This window comes from Sinocyclocheilus grahami, unplaced genomic scaffold (assembly GCF_001515645.1).
Source record: "Sinocyclocheilus grahami isolate Dianchi unplaced genomic scaffold, SAMN03320097.WGS_v1.1 scaffold1824.1, whole genome shotgun sequence".
In the NCBI taxonomy this organism is placed as follows: domain Eukaryota; kingdom Metazoa; phylum Chordata; class Actinopteri; order Cypriniformes; family Cyprinidae; genus Sinocyclocheilus; species Sinocyclocheilus grahami.
Window position 1 is genome coordinate 75,621 of NW_015507003.1, and position 7,029 is coordinate 82,649.

At 38.4% G+C, this 7,029-nt stretch overlaps 2 pseudogenes; both read right to left on the reverse strand.

Annotated features, from left to right (window-relative positions):
* LOC107572856 (uncharacterized) overlaps positions 1–2,908 on the reverse strand; it is a 16,464-nt pseudogene extending 13,556 nt beyond the window's left edge.
* Positions 2,909–2,950: 42 nt separating this feature from the next.
* On the reverse strand, positions 2,951–5,688 carry LOC107572857 (uncharacterized; annotated as a pseudogene).
* Positions 5,689–7,029: the final 1,341 nt, after the last annotated feature.

Genomic DNA, 7,029 nt, shown 5'->3' on the forward strand with positions numbered 1-7,029 from the left:
AGCGTCCCCAAAGCGTCTCCAAATCAGCTGGACTGTCTCGGGGTGGAGTCGCCATTCTCCGGGAAGGGCGGGCTGACGTGAGAGCTCGTCTGAGAGGCACTAAGTCTGTTTCGGGCAGAAAAAGGTGCCTTCCAAGACTTACTAACCTCCTCATGCACTTCCGGGAAGAATGGAACCGGAGGCGGTTGCCGATGCCCGGCCTGCGGTGGTGCGCCTTGCTTGAGGAATGAGAGGCCCGCGGAGACGTACTCGACGGGAACGCTCTCACTGTAACTCTCAGGTCTCCCTGACCATGAACCGAAGTAGCCCTCCGAGAACCGGAAGAGCTAGAGCGGGGCATGGCAAGGGGGATACCCCCCCCATTTAATGAGGTGGTATCTCGACCGCAACATCGCGATGGTCATGTTCCCGCGCTGAGAACATGACTCATCCATGAGCGCTTCTTCCGCGTGCTGTAAGCCCAGGCACGAGAGGCAGCGATCATGACCATCAGATGGAGGCAGGAAACGACCGCATCCAGAAACGCACGAGTGGGAAGCCATCTTTAAAAAGACGCCTGTCGCTTGTGGAGCTCTTTTAGATATTTGCTCTTTTAGGAATTCGTCCTGAGAAGGCTCGGCTCCGAAGCGAAAAGCTGATGTGCGTTTGCACGTGCTCTCCTTTTATAACCGCGATGCGGGGCGGGGAGCGCGTGGCGAAACACGCACGCCAACTGTCATTGGCTTGTTTAGTTTACACTCAAAGGTGATTGGGCTCTCGGGCGAGATCCCAATTCGTCAGTCACGACTGACGTAACGTAGAACGTGACTGACTGAAAGGGAACAGTAATATTTAGAAGAATTATGCGAACATGGTGGTTGAAATACAATGCTGTGTGAACTCAACCAATCAGCATGTTCAGCACCCAAAGAGCACCTGACAATGTCCAAATCGTTTACAAGCGCCAAGAATGGCTTATATTTTCAAAAACCTGCAGCACTCGGGCAAACAAAAGTGTGTACGTCTGCTCAGACCCTGACGTGGCGCTAAGCTCTTTTCCACGTCAAAGACCGTTTTTATAAATATGAATGTTGCCGTGGATTTTGGCGTATGCACACTCTACGATCAAATCTGTGCCTAAGCACGTTTTATAAATGAGGCCCCTGGTTCCTGTGGTGGAAACACACCGAGTTCTGGCCCAAAGTTCCTAGTTCCTGGGGAAAGTTCCTGCGGTGGAAACGGGGCTAGTGTAAGTAGTCAGAGTGTTTGTATCATAAAGTGTATTAAGTCCATTGTATTCTTTATTAACCTTTACAAATTGGCGGCATCTCTTCCCGTTCTAACAGTACATGATATCCGTCCACACCTCACTGACATGAAAAGCAACATCAGCAGTTGCACTATACTTTTTATTCTCCTCAGAGTACAACATTTTTCTAATTTTAACTGCATTTGTAATCTTATGTAATTTAGTACAGTAAATAACAAAAAGCATCAAGTTTATCACAGTACATCAAAATTTAGTTACTTTGTATATTTTGTAATATTGTTTAATGATTTAAACAAATATTTATTGATGAAACCGTTAAATTGCCTCTAGAGCCATTGTTTTACACTCCACTATGAGAGTCGTTCCAATGCTTGATCAGCTGTGAAAAGGCCTGCAGCTCTATGATCTCCGGAAAGTCATGGAAATGCATCCAGACTTGTGTACCACGATTTGTCCCAGGAGAAAAAGATGACAGGGTAAACCATTGTGATTCTTATAATGAGGACATGTTAAATGTGACATGCATACAGAAATGCTAACACTATCTCTTTTATTTAAGGTAGATGCAGCCTTCATTCTGGAGAATTGCCACCCTGTCTTTAGTGACAAAGGTTCTGTGAAATACACCAAAGTAGTAAATGTAATTAACTTTTTCCAGGATTTTCTACAGAAAGTTGAGGATTGTGGTATGCATTATTATAATGGCACAACATACTTAAAGTTCTGTTAATCTTGTTTTCATTCCACTGCAAGTTTTCCCCCGTTTTTAAGAAGGTGAAGCTGAATAAATGACTGCTGGTAAAGTTATGCAGTGGATGACAGGCCAGAGACATAAGCCTATTCTTCCCAGTGACCAGAAGGACTTCAACATGACTGAAGTTCAATCGCGACTGTGACAAATCATACCGTGTTTTCCAACTGTAAGCACATGTACTCGCACAATTACGTTTCCTACAGCTCACCTGAAAACACTGAATGAATTTAAAAACATAAATGGGGATAGCTATGAAATATGGCGAGTCATTTGATAATGTTTAAATGTATTTGATGGGGAAAGCATGTTGAAACCGCAACTTTCAGCTTCTCTTTGAGTCACTGTTTATTGGCACAAATAAAACTGTTCCTTTAACATGAAAATTCTTTGGACAAATATTGTCAAAGAAACAATACAAAATCATTAACTCTTCTGAATTTATTCACAAATTACTTTTCATGCAATTCATTCATTGCTGCTTTGTGTTACGGTTGCAATTTTCTAAATATTTACACAATTTGTAAAATAAATGTTTACAATGGTCTCACACAGGTGTTTGTATATTTTAAAGACTTCCAAAATATTGAACCAAAGATATATAAATATCTCTGCCATAACAGTTAGATGTTGCAAGAGGATTAAAGATGGATTTTACCATTTCCATCAGAGCAGGAGTGAGTGGGCACTCATGAACTCCAACATCATCTTCTGTCACACTATCAAATGTCTCCCAGTCTGTTCTAAACAGCTCCAAATTCTTAAATGAAATAAAAACAAATTACTTCCTGCATCATGCAAAAGCACAATTTGACAGTATGACTAAAGGCATAGAAAATCAATAAAAAAATATAAAAAACCTGAAAATTCTCTTCATCGTCACCAGATGAGTGGTGCATGTGTCCCATTATCCACAGCTGGTTAGGGGTGAGCCCATTTTGTCCCAGCCTTCAGAAAAAGTGTGGGAGCTCACAATTCAGATGTGGGAGGAACACATAATGTGCAAAAAACACATGAAGGGAATCTGACAAGTCCAACAAGCCACCTTCCTCAAGGCTGTGAAGCATTTTGTAATACAGCTGAGTTACACTGAGCCAGACGTCTCACCACAGGCGTTCAATTCTAGAAAATACAAAATGTATCGATTAAAAATGATAAATTAAACGATAGTGTGACATCCTAACTTGTTTATTACCTCTGATTATGTACACTTTTCCCGGCAATGAAGCTTTCTCTTCCGGTCCCTTTCACACGAAACATGGTTTCTGCAATTGCCCCATTTTCCAAACCTTCATCACCCCGGACCCTAAAATGGAGGGGTGGAGGGAGAGGTTAAATCTGCTTGACTGCCATAATGTTAAGAAAATGCAAATAAACATGTTTACTCTTTCGTCCCTCCCGAACTAATAACAGAAGTGTCCTTCCCTGGTCAAAATGACCCGAGGGCTAAAAATGACACTTTTTTTTCTTTTTGGTCCAGAAATATTTTGATCCATTTTTATATATTTATGTAAGTTTTTCTATTATTCTCTGATGATTTTTATTATATTTACCTTTTATTCTGGATATGTTTAAGAAAATATATGCAAATAAGCAGTTTTTGTACATTTCACCAAAAAAACAAAAATAAATAAAGACAATTTCAGTCCTGTTTATCAATAACCAACAGCTGGCTTTGGAATTGAGTCACTGAGTCTCTGATGCCATCTGGTGGGGAAAAAATGACATAAAATTACATTTTATGGTTACAGCCACTAGAGGGGCATATAGGATCCTATGGAGAATTTTAACTGGGCAAAACAAGTGAAACATGAGAATCCATAATGAGAAATTAGATAATCTTGAGGCTTCAATTTGGTTGTTTATGGATTCAAATATATATATATATATATATGAGAGAGAGAGAGCGAGAGAGAAGCATTACAAAATCCATATTTTGTAAAAAAAAAAAAAAATTTACCACAAACAAAACTATTCTAACTGAATTATGACCTAAACATATGCATATTCATACAATTTCATAAATCTGAAATATATATTTAAAAATATATAAATCTGATAAACTCATTGGTCTCCACCACATCACTCAAATTTAACTGTTAAGTCAAAAAAAAAAAAAAGTAATATCCCAGCAGAAACATATTATAATGTGTTCTATGGGAGTGCGTGTACCGTGTGTGTTTGTGCATGTACGTATGTGAGTGTTTTCTGCATTGGGGATATTCTGCAGTCTCAGCCCTTCATTTGGGTGTACATCTTTACTGGATTGTCTCAGATTTTGTATATCAAAAAAAAAAAACAGTTTTCTCGTAAATTCCATTAAATCCTATGTGGGTCACAATGACCCACGAGGGACACTTTTGTTACTTTTTCTATTGCACCCATTTAAACTCCTCGAATCCACTCAGTTTTATGTGTGTGCGTGTATGTGTATTCCCAGTGCAAGTGTGACAAAATTAAAGAAATCTTGGACCAGTACGATCAACACACGATTTTTTAAAATTTTTTGAAAATCAGTTTTGGGTCAAAGTTTTTTTGACCCAAGGGACAGATGAGGGTTTTAACTAAATGCAAGGAAGTGAGGAGCAGAAAAAATATTTTCTCCTACCTTAAAGGCCAGCCATGATTTTGCACAGACTGGAGAAAGAATGATAAGGCTGTGCTTGAATGGTTGTTTGTTGCTGCCTGGTTCCAAGTACATGATCTATACCAAAAAAGAATAAATGGAATACAGTAAATCAGTGGTTCCCAAGCCTGTCCTGGAGGCCCCCCTGCCCTGCACCTTTTGTATGTCTACCTTATCTAACACACCTGATTCCACTCATCAGCTCGTTAGTAGAGACTGCAAGAACTAAATTGGGTGTGTCTGATTAGGGAGACATACAAAATGTGCAGTGCTGGAGGTACTTCATGGAGAGGTTTGAGAACCACTGCATTAAATCATTCAATACATTCAAACATAGATGGATGGATAGATGGATGGATAGATGGATAGATAGATAGAGCTAAATAAAAAGCTGTTTACCTTTCGTGAGAACCCATCTATCCCACCGAATATGATGATGTTGTACCTTCAAAGTAAAACCATGTTAAACGTAATATTACATAACATTACACTATCGTAGGTAAAATATAAGACAATACCTTATGAGCTTGTGATTCGTGTCAATATGGACTAAGGACAATGGACTTTGAACAAAATATGACCTCCTGACAATACACCCATGTCATCCTTTCCAAAATTCCAGGGGCATTCACTCTGTGCATGGATTCTTTTATGCGGTTCCATTGAACTCTATGTCTGTCTGCTTGCAGGCAGCCTTTTATCATCCTATATCCAGCATTTGGTAGTCTTTTTTTGATGGCCAAAATGACATTATCCAATTCATTGTCAGATATGGTGCTATACATAGTTTTTACAGATAAACCCAAGTCACGCATTCGGCGGAAGATTGTTGACTGGCTTACTCCTAAAATGTTCGCAATACAAGAAACTGGTAAAGACATCTCAATGAGTCGGGACAGCATTTCCTCAGAAACAATAAACTTAGGTCGACCTCGTCCACCACCACATTCCCTCGTAAGAACTGGGGCCAACTCTTGGGAAAGAGCTGCATGAATTTTTTGTTGTAGATTCATGAGGGTCTCCAAAATATAATTTGGCACATCAAAGATAGTGGAGGCTGATGACAAAATAAACCATTCTTGATTGATAACATGCTGAAAATAGTCCAAAACCTGAGGCATTCAGTAAATGCATAATCAGCGGCCCCTGTAAGTCAAATTACTCTGACATCAATATTACTTAGACAAATTCTGTTATGTCTTCATGTAGACAAGAAGCACAAAGTCGTGTATTCCTCTTTGTAAACTTTAATAACTACCATGAACAAGCAGGATAACATGCTCAGCATTCTTTCTTACTCTTCACCCTTACTCCCAATCTAAATCTAACTCAAGAGGCTGGAGTGCCATCTAGTGGTGCATTAATGTAAGGACATCACATATTCCTCTCTGTTAAAACTAATCCTTAAAAATTTGAATTTGAAAAAAAAAAAAAAAAAAAAAACTTAACTGAGACGATGAGCGCTTGTCTGCTGATCCGCCATTTTGGCACCAGTGGTTTAAACGTTGGCGGGGCGCATGCTCACTTCGTGGAATCGGTTCATATTCCCTCGTATAGTAATACCTGTGACCATGATGATGTATTTTTGACAGTCATTTCGCACACCGCACTTCGTGGTCATAATTCGCATGTCATGCATGTAACAGAGCTGTTGTGAAAACAAGTGCTGTGTCTCGAAACTGTCATAGTCGTACATTTTGGAGTTGTACTCGTAACAACTTGTATCTGTAAACTGTCATGGCCATAGATTTTGGAATCCAACTCTGACAAAAAAACAGAATTACATACAATACTTTTAAATTACGCATGAGTAAATTAAAATGACACACAAATGCTTTGAATTACGAACGATTATTTTTGACAGTGATTTTATTCCATACTATATATTTTTAAAGGTGATAATTGTAAAATATAAAAATATTGTTCTTAATCATTTTTGCCTATTTGTTTGTTAAAGAGAAGAAAACATGCACTTTTCAAATGCTCATCTTAGAACGTTTTCTGTAAACAAATTCTCTTTTTATTTTTGAATACAGACAATGTTTTTTTAAAGGGGTTTTTTATTGCATATTTCTTAGTTACCACTATGCAAATAAATTTTTATAATAAACTGCTTTTTTTGTTTTCTTTTTTTTTCATAGTGGCACAAATTGGAGAGAGAATGCTGTTCTGGGCACTATGTTTATATGGGAAACGTTTGACATCAATAAACATTGGGAAATGACTACAAAATGTGTGATTCATGTTTTTTTTTTTTATTATTATTATTATTATTATTATTCCTATAGTTCAACTGGCAGATCTAAGAATGGCAAGATTTTAGGGTCCATTTCCAGGAAACACGGAAGTGATTAATTGTTTACCTTTAATACACTATAAATATACTGTAAATGTTACAGAAGC